The sequence below is a fragment of the Puma concolor genome, chromosome A1, assembly GCF_028749965.1.
Source record: "Puma concolor isolate L17-30 chromosome A1, mPumCon1.1.hap2, whole genome shotgun sequence".
In the NCBI taxonomy this organism is placed as follows: Eukaryota; Metazoa; Chordata; class Mammalia; order Carnivora; family Felidae; genus Puma; species Puma concolor.
In genome coordinates, this window is record NC_141667.1 from 229,754,626 (window position 1) to 229,768,750 (window position 14,125).

At 39.6% G+C, this 14,125-nt stretch overlaps 1 protein-coding gene across 1 annotated transcript in view; it reads left to right on the forward strand.

The window, feature by feature from the left end:
- The first annotated feature begins 2,321 nt into the window (after positions 1-2,321).
- Positions 2,322-14,125, forward strand: part of STARD13 (StAR related lipid transfer domain containing 13) — a 386,813-nt gene continuing 375,009 nt past the window's right edge. Inside the window, exon 1 of the mRNA XM_086713840.1 lies at positions 2,322-2,413. The gene's annotated coding sequence lies outside the window, so the exon portion shown is untranslated. The remainder of the gene's footprint in view (positions 2,414-14,125) is intronic.

Sequence of the window (14,125 nt, forward strand, 5' to 3'; positions counted from 1 at the left end):
ACTATGGTCAATTCCTTCCTGCAGATTCAGCCTCAATCCTTAATCTCTGTGGGTATCCATCATCTACAAGGCTTAGGGGAGCCCAAGCCTGTTAACCACCTGAACAAGGGCTATGATGGGATTTAGACAGAAGAGGCCTTTGTAGACTTGGGGCTGGACAAGCATACAAAGAGAAATATGAGGATGTAGAGAAGGCACTGAGAAGAATCAAGAGAGCTAAGTGTTCTCATTTGCCATGTGAGCCTGGTCAAGTAACTTATTCTCCTTACAAATTGTTTTATAAAATCAGAACAATAAGACCCCGCTCACAGAGTTGGTGGGAAGAAGAAAGTGAAGTAATATATGTGAAAGTATCATACATGGGATCTTGTATTTAATAGTCTGTCAGCAAATGTTAGTATTTTTCCTGAATAAGATATAGTTCCTAATTTCCTAAAGGAAAAGAAGACCGTCCCCACCTGCTGAGTGAAAACAGCAGCAACAACACTTAAGAGGCTTTCGTGCAGTGCACTGCAGCCTATTGAAATAGCTGCCAGCATCATCTCACTTTACAAATGAGCCCACAGTGAGTGTTGCTCTAGGCATCTGTCAAATTGTCTACACTAGTGGCAGAGATAGACATTAGTCGTAATCAGCAAAGTGTAGCACTCATTGGTCAACCCAATGGCCAACTCATTGTATTGTCAGCTCCCCCGGCTGCCTGTTCATTATAGTCCTATTTGTTGCTGTTTTTTTTTTTTAATTTAATAATTCATACCTTTAAAACTCTGTGGACTTGAAGTAGTTTCTGCATGGCCTTTCCTCATGGGCAGAAGTGTGTACACACTCTTCTATATCCTGCAAACCCTTGTAGGACACATTTTTGAGTTAGTAAATTTTCATTGTGAAGAACACATCACGAAATTGTTTTAAAAAGGTAAATATATAAAACACATAACAGTGCCTGTCAAACAGATATTAGCTACCATTATCATCACCATATCCCTATCATTCTCATCATCATAGTCAATTCTTTTCCCCACAGGGGAGTTGTTGCAAGCATCAAGAGAATTAATGATTGCACTTAGACTTGGCAGGTTCTTACGTACTCACATACCATTGGTCAAATATGCCAGGCACAAAGAAGTGTTCAATAAATGCCTGTGTTATTTTACAGGTGAATAAATTAAGATTTGAGCATATTAACTCCAAGGTTATATAGCTTGTATTTGGCAGTGCTACATTCATATATAATTCAATAAAGTTTGTTTATTCTAGATCTTTTATCCACCCCACCCCCAAACAACCTGATGATCAATGAGCAAAATTTTAGTTAGATGAAAAATTCACATTTCTAACCTTCATACTTCTGCAAAATTTGATACTTTTTCCAGAAGGAATAGACCAGGATAAAACTTTGCACTAGAAGCTTCTAGGTAAATTATAATAAGGAACTTGGCCCTAGAGAGATGTGGAAGGCTTGCAAGGAATGGGAAGAAATAACGAAGATAAACTTAATTAGTCCAATTCAATGAGAATTTACCCAGTATTCTAGAAAAAGGCTTTTACTGTATCTGAAAAGTTTAGGATTCTCTTTATGCTAATATGTTTTTAGTAATTTTAGTTCTGTAGCTAACCCTCAGAAATATAAATTTACAGTTTGCTCCCTACTTTATAAAATACATAAACTGAGATCGTAAAGCCTAAAGGAATAATGTGGTTGTGTATGAGCCACATCTTATTTCCATTTTTAAAACGCCTTTGGTGGGCCCTTGGGTGGCTCAGTCAGTTGAGCAGCTGACTTCGGCTCAGGTCATGATCTCCAGGTTTGTGAGTTCAAGCCCCATACTGGGCTCACTGCTGTCAGTCTGTCAGTGCAGAGCCTTCTTTAGATCCTCTGTTCCCCTCTCTCTGCCCCTCCCCCACTTGTACTCTCCCCCCAAATAAATAAATATTTAAAAAAATAAAAAAATAAAACACCTTTGGTTTTACATTTTAGAAAGTTTATAATATGCCAATATAGTACTATATTTTACCTTGGTAGATCAAAAGTAATTTCAGTTTATAAATTTACATTTACAGAAGGTTCTTAGGCTTAACTAGGCTGATCTCACTGATCCTAAGCATAAATGTCTTTGGAAAAATTATTAATATTTAGGAATATTCTCATAGTTTATGTTAATTTTCAAAACTATTTTTTTTTTAAAATGGATTTTCATTGACTAATTTAGATGAATTATTGCCTAGGAATAATTCTTTGTATGTGAAAAATAACCTGCTTAATTTTTTTTTCTGCAGAATTCTATAAACCTGAAGAGTAAGCTTTAAAAAAAATCGTCAGAGGAAAGGAATTTGTAGAAATAAAACTGGAAACATCGAGAATCTTGATGGTGTGCCAAACCAGATGTCAACTGGAGCTCGACCAAAACCTAAAGTAAGTAGCTTTATTACAGAATATTCTGGGTGGAGTGTCATGTCCCATTCATGCAATAAAGTCAGCACCACATTCGCACATTCTCTATTACTTTTTTGTTTTAAATTTAGCATTAAGGCTGACCTGTTTTTCATTATAACATGATTTGTAATAAACATATATATATAGTTAATATTTATAGAATTGGAAAAAAATGCAGTCAGTGATTTTGTTAAGGTAATATGGTTAGTTCATTGCAATCCGTAGAGCCATAGCAGAGGAGGATTATATGTACTTCAATTAATTTCTTCATTGTTAGTGAAAATTCTTGCTGCAGTTGAAAATATTCTTGAACTATTATTATAAAAGTCTTCCCTATTGGGATGGTCCATATCCTACCCTGGTTCCAGAAATGAGGTATCAAATTGGGGAACACATCTGTGAAACATCAGCCACAAACATTAACTACACTTTAAATAGTTGTCTTTGCGCTACAAAGCTAACTAATAATACCCAGGGATGTTTTGTTGTTGTTGTTGTACTTTTTGGTATATTTTAATGAGGAAAAATTGACCAGCCTTTCTCATAGATATTTTACAACTTTTATAACTTTTTCCCAAATCTCTATAATTTTTTCCACTTTTAAAATTGAATCTAAAAGTACATTTCATAAATCCTGACCAGTGTTGGATATAGAGGGATGTCCGTAATAACTTGCAAGATTTTGTAGAGTTGCGTATGGTTCTCGATTTTACGATGCCTTGGCTGCTTTACAATGTTAAAAAAAAATAATGATTTTGCCAATAAATATGAAGGGCAAACATTATGTGTCTTCCTGACAGGAAATGGCAGAAACTTTCTAAATTACCTCAAGGGATAATATAAGAGATTGCTTATACAGGGATGGTCAGGGTTAAGGGAAGACAACTGTAAGCTGGTTGCCCAGCAGTCACAACCAAACTACAGCCTGACGGAGAAGAGGTGCAGAAGTAAAGACCTGTCTCTCGCTCCCAACTTCTAACCTCCTCTGGGACGTCCTGCTGGCTGATCTCATCAGGAAATCCGAGGGAGGAGTACTCAATTTAGAAATTGTGCCCCACAGGCAAGATGGTAAAAAGCAGAGAACAGTTTTTAAAAGGTCAAATAAAAAGTATTTAGCATACATTATAATAACAATAGCATGGTTAGCTACCATTATTAAATATGTAATGTGTTCCAGGTGCGGTGCTAAGCTCTTCACACACATTGCCTATTTAATTCATTCAATAGCTCTACAACATAGACGTTAATACCTCCATTTTTTAAGAAGAGATACCTGATCTTCACAACATCATAAAGTTAGTGGGATAGGTATTAATGTTATCCTGATTTTACAGATGAGAAAACCAAGACCTGAAGGTAAGTGACTTGCCCAGAAGGGCAAAATTAGTACTTCAGTGTGAGCCTTCATACTCTTTCTCACTTTGCCATACCAACATACATGGCTTTGGGAAAGTTTTATAATGCCTTTAAGAAAAAAGATGAATATTACTTAGTGAAAGAAGCCAATCTGAAAAGGCTACATACTGTATAATTCCAACTATATGACCTTCCGGAAAAGACGAAACTAGGGAGAAAGTAAAATGATCTGTGGTTGCCAGGGGTTAGTGGGGAGTGATGGATGAATAGGTAGAGCAGAGGATTTTTAGGGCAGTGAAAACTATGGTGTATGATACATGTCATTATACATTTGTCAGAATCCACAAAATTTATACCACGAGTCAACCATAGGGCAAGCTAGGGATTTCAGGAGACAATGACGAATCAGTGTAGGTTCATCAATTGTAACAAATCTAGTACTTTGGTCAGGGATGTTGATAGTGGAGGAGGCTGCATACGTGGGGGCAGGGACATATGGAAATCTGTACCCTCTGCTCATTTTTCCAATGCACCTAAAACAACTGCTCTAAAAAGTAAGGTTTATTTTCTAAGAAAGGAAAAGAAACGTGTAGTACAGCTTAATTATATTTACTATGATCCAAATTTTCTTTCTTTTTTGGTGAAGAATGAGAGATAGTGTAGACTTAAAAAAAATTTTTTTTAATGTTTATTTTTGAGAGAGACAGAGACAGAGCATGAACAGGGGAAGAGCAGAGAGATAGGAAGACACAGAATCAGAAGCAGACTCCGGGCTCCGAGCTGTCAGCACAGAGCCCGATGCGGGGCTCGAACCCACAAACCATGAGATCATGACCCGAGTCGAAGCCTGATGCCCAACTGATTGTGCCACCCAGGTGCCCCATAGATAGTGTAGACTTTTATATAAGGCTTTCTTCTCAGAAACTTCCTCAGCTCAAGAAGAAAATGCTTATTACAAATTAATTGATTTTTTTTTAAGATTAACAATGAAAGTTAAAAAGAGGAAAGCCAGTAGTTTTAGTGTGATGCTATATTCCATTGCCTATTGCCTCTTAAAGGAATGTAATTTATCAAAGAGGCATTTGGGACCTGTTTTAGCTGATTTTCTAGTTTTTTTCATTCTTGTTACTTTGTTTTTACAGTAAGCTCTTAACTATCCTGGGACAGGTAATTTATTTCCAAATTAGCTCATTCAGGATAGGGTAACTTTGTAAATTATTAGGTAAGAAGTATTTGGGAGTATTTTATTTTTTTGGCCGATTCTGAACAAGATTGTAATCTGAGTCCTCAGTCAATTGTTACTGACATGGAGTGGGGAGCGGAGGCATATATAATCTCAGATGTTAATACAAGAATATTTATATGCTCTGAAAATCTTTTTCTGTAATCTGTTTTCACTACCAATATATGCCATTGGGCATTCCTTCTAAGATGTTCACTAATAAATGGAGCATGCAAGCAGGGGCCAGCTTGGTAGAATAACTGCTTTTGCTGTTACATCTGTGAATCTTTAGGTAGATGGACAGTGTAATCTAGAAGTTTCCCTCTCTGTTCCCTATTCTAGGGAACACTTTCTAAAGAACCAGCTTCTGTTTCCTCTGTATGTATCATGAAGTCAGAGACTTCATAGGAGAGAAAGTTTGCCAATGTCCAATTTCTTCAGAGATAGAAGACAAATCCTTCCACATAAATTTGTGGCAGCCTAATGTACATTTGTTCATCTGACATATTATCTTTTTCTTATTTGCTCAGGCTAGCCCGCAAAACCGAATTTCAACCATAAAGTACTGGATGTATAAAATTCACTGCCCTGTGGAACATGCATGAGGTCCATGTGCTCATTTCTGAACATGGCCCTGGCTGCCAAATATGAGGGCAAAACGTTTCCTAGTCAAGGCATGTTTCCCACAGGCCTATGCTATGCAGAGGGTAGAGGATAATTCTATATACTTTTAGAGGCCGACCGAAGTTGGGTATATGGGGTTCTACCTTGGCAGGATTATTCATGTCTGTTCCTCACAGGTCTCACTTGCCTAGGGGAAAAGTGAAGCATAAAAGCTGTTGATGGTAGCTGCAAGTAAGACACAAGAACTGTTTAGGATTTACACTGGGCATACGTATTCTTACCAAAGAGCCAGATAGCTCAGTCCAAAGCCAGATCAGAGCTGCACAGATGGTATGCCTTGCACAAGGCCCACCTTTTGTAATTAGCACAAAGATATCTTCTGATACTACACTATGAGTCCTTGAGATAGTGAATGCTAACCAAAGAGGATGGTTTTTTTTCCTAATGTTTATAAAAACATCTTTTGGGCTAGCACAGGCTATTGCTTGGCTAAGGGGATGGTCTAGGCTAGGTTGACAGAAACAATAAAGAGTTCATGGGGCCAAGCCATAGCTTTGGACAGCCAGGTTGCCAAGGCTAAGAGAGGTGTTTAAGAGAAAGCCAAGCCCAAACAGCTACCATTTGAAAATGTGGGGTTATTCTGGCTCTCTGTTCTCAACTTCAGAGAGCAAGTTGGGTACATTTCTGAAGGCAGTGACTCATGAGCATCTTGATTTGTGTTTACTTCCTGGACACGTGGTGGGGGGGGCGGGTAGAAGGGGTAAGACAGTGATGTGGGCATTATATTCTGGGAAGGGCAGAAATCAGGGGGTGTGGGCTGGCCAGCTCCATAGGATTTATTCTCTATCATCCGTAACTGCATCCCCTTCTTCCTTCTGAACTCAGACTCTTGTGCCTGCTTGGCTGTCTTGGCATGTCTAATGCACCTCAAACTCTGTCAGGTCTTGAACTTTACCATTTTCTCCTGTGTCCGTGAAAGGCACTTTTCAGTCAGCTGATCATTTGGGCCAGAGACCTGCAAGTCAGCCTAGTTTCATTCTTCTCTCTTAAACTCACAGTCACTGTCACCAAGTTCTCTCTAGTCTACACTTCTAATGATGTGTCAGTGCATCCCCTTGGAATCCCTAATGCCACTGCTCTGAGTCAGGTACTTGTCACCTGAAATGCAGCCTGTTAGCCTGGGCTTGATGTCAAATACCCCTGTTCATTATCTAAAATGCAAACAGAATGATCTTTTATAAAGTTAAATCTCATCATGTCTCTGTTCTATGGATGATCCCTTCAACGTCTTCACACTTTCTTTGGTAGAAAATCAAATTTCTGGGCATGTTAGACAAAGCTGCTCACGGTTTAGCCATGCCAACTTCTGCAGTCTCTCTTCTCACCTCCTCCACCTTTCACTAGTGTTCCGTGCATGTCGAACTGCTTTGGGATCCATCTCATACTCCTTGTGTTTGCATCACTTGTTCCTTTAACCGTAATTCCCTTCCTGTCTTCTTCACGCCAATTAACGATACTAGCTTCTTAAGACTCAGTCTCCAGGGCCCTGTTCTTCTAGCACTTATTACATTAATAATGTCTATGTATGTTTTTGTTTTTCCCCCTTCATTGGACTTGAAGCAACTTAAAGTCCAGGCTGCCGCTTACCTCAAGAACTTAAGTGCTTAGCATAGTGACAAAAGGGCCGGCACTCATACAGTGTTTCACACTATAGTGTGTTCCAGTTATTCTTACTCGTAGGGTCTCCTTTCTGCTCAGGGGTAGTGGCGGGAGTTGCCACTGAGACACAATTGGACTAACGTGGCAGGGTTTTAATAATGAAAGGAAGATGGATACACATTCACACCACAAAAAGTTAGGGGGTTCTCGGATGTCGAGAACTGAAGAGTTGTAAGGGGAAAAGACTTTCTATCTCGGAGGAATTGTGAGAATTTTTCCACCTGGCCAGATTTCTGGTTACATCTCTTTTCTTTTCTCCTGAGACCACCAGAATGTGGGCAGCACATTGCTGTTTCCATTGCTGCCTTCTTGGCTTTCAACTATTATTTCTTTTATTCCTTGCCTGATGAGAAATGAGTAGTTTCAGCAAGGACGACTCTTCCCTCCACAGTTTTTCTAAGGGTTTGTATTGGAAATTATAAGAAAGAGATAATGGGAAAAGGGGCTCCACATAATATCCTCCTATCAGTACTTTTTATTTTTCCCAAAAGAGTGTTAAAGGGAGATAAGACACAGATAAGTGGTGGGTCTCATGTTGTATTTATCTATGCTTTGAAGGCCACATAGGTTCAGTGAGTTTCCTGGAAGCTAAGGAGGAGTTAAGAAACAACTGGGGTGCTGAGTTGGGATGGAACAAGGCTAGAGACTGGGCACGTGATCCTGCACCTTGGCTGGTAGAAAGGTAGCTAAGAAATGGGGGGGAGGAGAAGCCATGGGTGGTGATGCTGGGGGTACGTATCCTGCCTCTTATTACTTCTTCCTTGCAGTTATTTCCAGCATAACTACTGCATGGATTCCTGCCTGGGATCCACAGTGGGGAATCTCAGAGGATTTCTGCATGGTCAAAGGGATGAGAAGAATTTGTGAAATATATCCTCATAGCAGCAACTGTCAGGGAAACAAATGAGGCTGAGGTTGTAATTCCCAGAAATTATCTGTATGTAAACACTGGTCTAGCACATGTAAAATAGAGACTATACATTATTTTTTAAAGTAATATCCTAGAGAATAAAGCGCTGTTTTTTCTGTTGTCTTCCATGATTAAGTCATCCCTGACTATTCTAGAATGTGTAGGTCTTTCCTTTTGTCGCCTCCAGATTTAGAGAGTATTTACCAGAGCTAATACGTACAGAGCCATGTGTGTGTACGTTTGTACACATCTGTTTCAGGAACGCAGCCCAGTTGTGTGATTAAAAATATGCTGTCACAAGCCGTATGCGGCCACTGCATTCTTAAAGCCCTGACTAGATGTATTTGCCCATGAAATCCCGCCAGCTACCAACCAAGAATGTTTTTTCTCTGAATTGTTAAAAAGTATTTTAAGCATGGTGTATCTGAAAAAGTCAGAGCTTTCATTTTGGTTTATTTTATAGCCTTTATTGATTATACACATTTCCTCTAAGGCTTGAGTGGATAACAGCATCAACTGTTGTAATAAATTCTCTACTCCACAGACCTGTGTAGCACATATGCATGTGCCAAAGCTATGTACCAGATGGTAACTGCAAATGATTTGATATCTATGGTGAGATGGTACTGAAAGAAATACATTTGCATGTAAAACAGGGTGGACATTTCACAGTGAATTTTAAAGCAAATTGAACAAGTCAGCCAGCAAATATTTACTGAGTGCCTACTCTGGGTAGAACCTTGTAAGGATTGTTGTTTTTGTGTTGGGTTGCCTGGATGTGAGGCTTAGAAATGTTGCTAATGCATCATCTCCTACAAGAAGTTTGGATAAATAATGATTTCCTAAATTTTCAAGGTCTCTCCACTAGGATGCAAAGATTTTTTGTGTTATGAACTTGGGACAGGAATTAAGAACATTGTAGACATCAAGAATTGTTTTCTGTGGCTTATTGAGTTAGGCATGTGTTGTGATGTTAAGTGACCCGTGGAAGACGGGATGCTGGGTTGGCCCAAGTCACAGGTGGGATCCGATTAGACTGTAAATGGACTTGGTCCATAAACAACATAGTAGGGTCCTAAAGACTTTGAATATCCAGTAAAATCTTTATCAAGACATACAGAGTGAGGAAGTGACTGAATTTCTGGTCATAATTGTCATTGTCCTGAAATGCATGTTCTTTAGAAATTCCACAAGTGTTCCTGGAGAGTGAGTGGCAGGGGTGAGTTACTGAACTGTGCCTATGACCCCTGATTTACATAGTCTGTCTTCCCTGTCCCCCTCTAAAGACCTATAACCAAAGATGAAATGTTCTTCCCCACAGCTAAGACCATAGGACCTTAAACTGATGTCCCACCCCACCTTTTAACTCCATGAAGTAGAAAGGAAGTTTCCTCAAAGCTCTCTGCTTTCAAATCATTTTACTGCCAAGAGGCAGTTCCACTACAAGAAAGAGCACAATGAATTTGCTACACTGAAATAAAATGTCTTGAAAGACTTGACATGAATTTTTTTAGCAGCTAAAATGTTAATATCTTAGCATATTTAAGAAGTAGCCACATGTAGGCAGCTTTCTAATCCTTTGTTTTGGAATTAGATTTCTGTCCTTATTTCTGAGGAAGACAGGGAGTGAAAGGGCTGCTAATCACAGGAGAGTAGAGAGGCAATTTGATTGAATAAATTCACACTAATGTGTAAATTACTGAAAGCCCTTTAACACTCTCAGGAATATTTGCATTTTTAAAAGATTCTCATTTAAACCAAATAAATCTGTGGTGGGGTTGGGTAATTCTGGTAGTGTAACACAGTGAAATAAAAGCAAATCAGGCAATGCACAGGAAGCTATTTCAGAGGCTAGGGGGTGCGAAGTGGGGTAGCAGGACTGGGAAGATCAGCCCCTAAATGGTTTCTGTTTTCCCACAGGCACCTTTTCACTGATTCTCTAAAAGCTTCATTCTCTAAAAGCTTTTAACCAGTCCCAGGCAGAACTTGAGGCCAGAGGAAGAAAACATGGCCAGGAGGGGGCAGTAGGTAGAGAGGGCATGGAGACAGGGTAGGTGGTTCTTTGTAAATTCTGGTCATTGTAAATCAAGTTTGAATACATCAGGGATTAACAGTGGTTTGATGTAAACATGTCTGTACATGGATTGATTTGTCTGTAAAAATATCGGAAGTGTAAAAACAATGGCAAACCACAATGGAGAGAATAAGTTTTGCTGTTTATGTCAAACACTTGGAAAATATTCAGCCCATTGCTCCCTTGGGCTGGATTGATACTGCCTATGAACTTCCTTCAAGAAAAATACAACCGGTTTCACCATCCATTTTTATTAACTCCACACTCTCAGAGGAACCTTTATGCACTCCTTGAATAGCAGGACTAAATTTGTTTCACTCCATGTAGCACTGTCTTACTGGATGTAATTTTCTGGGAAGCTGGTTTTGCTTTCCAAAACCAGCAGGAATATCTGTGAATATTCTGGTCTTGCTCTGCTTCCTTTGTTTTGTCTCCAGACATCAGTTCAAGAATAAGAAAAACATTTGTTTTTCTTTCTAATGGAATAACTTCAGGGCCAGCATACTTGTTATGAGTGCCAGTGTGTACTAGTACCTATTTCCCAACATATGCAGGCTGAGAAATTCTTTTGGCTACGGTAGGTGTAATCAAAAAGAGTTGTTAGCTCAGCAGGGATGTTTGTGCCTATGAAAAAAGAAAATAGGCCAGGAGATTGGTTTGGATTGGGAGTGGGGGTGGGGCTTAGAGAAAGACCTAGGCTGCAAAGGTAAAAGCTCTAGGTCAGTGCTGCCTCTAGAGGTACAATGTGAGCCACCTAGGTAATATTAAATTTTCTAGCAGCCACTTAAAAAAAAAAAAGGAAAAGGAACAGGTAAAAGTAATTAATTTTAATAATATATTTTATTGAAACCAGTATATCTAAAATGTTACCATTTTCATTTTGACATGTAATCAGTACACAAAAATTATCAATAAAATATGGCTTTCTCTTTGGGGTTCTAAGGTCTCAAAATCTGCTGTTATCTCATCCTTAAAGCATCTCTCCATTCAGACTAGCCACGTTCCAGGTGCTCAATAGCCACATGTGGTTAGAGCAGCCCTGGGTGATAAACCCTGAGGAAAGATAAGATGATAACCAAAACCATTTATATATTTGTTTACGAGTAAATTATTATAAATAAATAATCAATAAATAATCTTGTGGAACCGAAGTTAGGGAAAGCAATAAGAAGACAGTGAGAGAAAGAGAGAAAGTTAAGAGATTTGCCTAACTTTGAACAGTTACTCCCAACAAATAGACTGATGAAGGGCATATTTATATGACTATGGTATGGTTCACTGAGTGAGACTTCAGGAAGTTGTAAAGGGATCAGTTTCTACTTGGATTAAAGGATGAACCTGGAGTTTATTCACAGATGGTCTTGGTTTTCTTAAGGTAAGTCTGAGAAACAACTCTGTCCCTAGAGCAAGACAGGAAGAAAAGGTGAATTCCAAAGGCAGTGACTAAAAACTCTATGAATGTATAAATCTAAAGGGCAAAGAGACATCCTGAATCTAATATGCATAATGACATACCTGATTTTGAGAGAACCCCCAAATCTCCTTTCTGCAGTAAAGTAATTTTTATCTATATGAAGTGCTTTGTTAATTATGAAACTCCTATACATACATGGGTTATTGTTATTGGCTAAAGAAAAGGCTATTCTATAAAGATGAGCTGCCAGGGAAAATTTTATCACCCCAGACATTATTAAATGTCAGAAACTTGCCCCCACCCCCAGGTGTATATCAGAGAGTTAGTGGAGGTGAGGGAGGGCTGTCTTTCTGTTGGGGGCAATCTTAGACTTGTTTTATCAAAACATTTATTACCCATCTTTAGAGCCTTCAGACCATTGCTCTCATTATATATTTAGTGTGAGGGCATGTACTGCTCAATAATTATTTTTTTTCCCTCTTAATGTGGGCTTTTGGTGGCTTCATAAACGTGATAAATGGCTCTTCTTAGACACACAAAATAAAGATTGGCAGGCAATTTAAAGTTAAGATTTCCCAGTAGAACCATTGCTACCAATGAGATCACACACTGACTCTCCTATACTCTGAGAAATGTTAAAGTAAGGCCAAGATTTTTATGGTTTCCACTTTCTATGCCCAAAAGACTTTTCTGTCCTTCATTTCTCCTGTGCCAGCCATAGCTGCATTTTCCCAGGTATGTCCCCTTGGAGTAGACAGACATACACGGATGCTCCTAAAATCAGTCATGTGAAGGAGCTTTAGGTTTCTCTGAGACAATTGTGTATTTAAGAAAAGTTACTTGGAAAATCACTTTGGAAGACACAGAAACATTTTTATATCAGGTGACAATGGGATTGGTGTAGTCACAACCTTTTCTCAATAGCCTCTTCTGCAATAGTCTAGAATTAACATAATGACACTTTAGGGGCACCTGGGTGGCTCAGTCAGTTGAGCATCCGACTCTCGGTTTCAACTCAGGTCATGATCTCACAGTTCATTTTGTGGGATTCTGTCTCTCTCCCTCTCTCTCTGCCCCTCCCATGCTCGTGCACGCTGTCTCTCTCTCAAGATAAATAAATAAACTTTAAAAAATGCCACTTTATTAAAGTTTGGGGTTTTCTCACACAAGATCCCATTTGAGCTTCACAATAACCTCGTTAGGACATTTGAAAGATTCCACTTTTTCGATACAGGATCTGAAGCCCAGAACATCTGAATGCCCTGACCAAGGTCACACGAGAGATATTGAACAGGATTAGCACTCTAGTGCTTGCCTCTCTACCATATTCCCTTCTCTTTTACATCTTTGTAAGTTGTGTTTTCCAAGCCATGCAACCTGGAGCAGGTTTTAAGGCTCCACTTCCATTTATTATAACCCCGACTCTACGATTTCTGCCAACCAGCTCCAGGAGTCTCAGGGTCTTTTTTCCCCTAGGAATCTTGGGGAGGGAGGAGAGGGGGCGGGGGAGGAGTTCACATATGTTTGTGAGTTGGATTCGCTGGTTACATGGTGGCAGGCACTGCTTTTATTATTTTGTGATCCAGTTTGGAATCCATGATGTGATTTATTACTGCCCATATGCTGAAGCAGCTGAAACCCTAAGGTACTGAGGCTGCCCAAATGTTATGCTCTCTCGTTTGTCTGGTTTAGCTCCAGGCTGTTCCAGGGTGCAGCCCAGACTCCAGCTGCAGGGTTCACCCCTGAGTGGGGAAGTGCCCTTTTGCCCCACCCCCCACCTCACCCCCAGCTTCCATTGTTACAAATGCTGTTAAACACTGCCCTCAACAGAGTCTTAATGGAAACTGCCCTTTTCACGTTTATTCCCTTTTTATTGTATTTAGCCCTGAGAGGTCCACAGAGGCTGAGCCAGAGAAATGTCCAGGTAACAAGCTCCAGGCTGTTCCCAACTGTTGTGTTCCTCCAGCAGTGCCCCATTGAATTTAAACACAGCAGGCCTGCCTTTGGGGGAGTTATTTCCCTGAAAATCCTTAGATCTCTCTAGCCAACAGACTCTGCTGGCTTCCCCTGCCTTCCTTCCCTCTGGCCAGACAGGTCCATAGTTTAGGTTATCAAGCTCATATCTCTACATTCACAGCTGCTGGACCAATTTTCCCTAAAACTCCGTTTTCTCAGTTACCTTTTGTACACATCTGTTGACTCAAAGCCAGATTTTTCTGCCTGAGTGTCAAGGCCTTTTACCAACTGTTCATTTTATATTACTATTTTTCATGCCTCTCCCTCCATAGGATGTCAGAATTTGCTTGTAATGGGCATTTTCCATATATATCAATGGGTTCATTGAGTAAATGACAAGCTATGGGTGACAAACT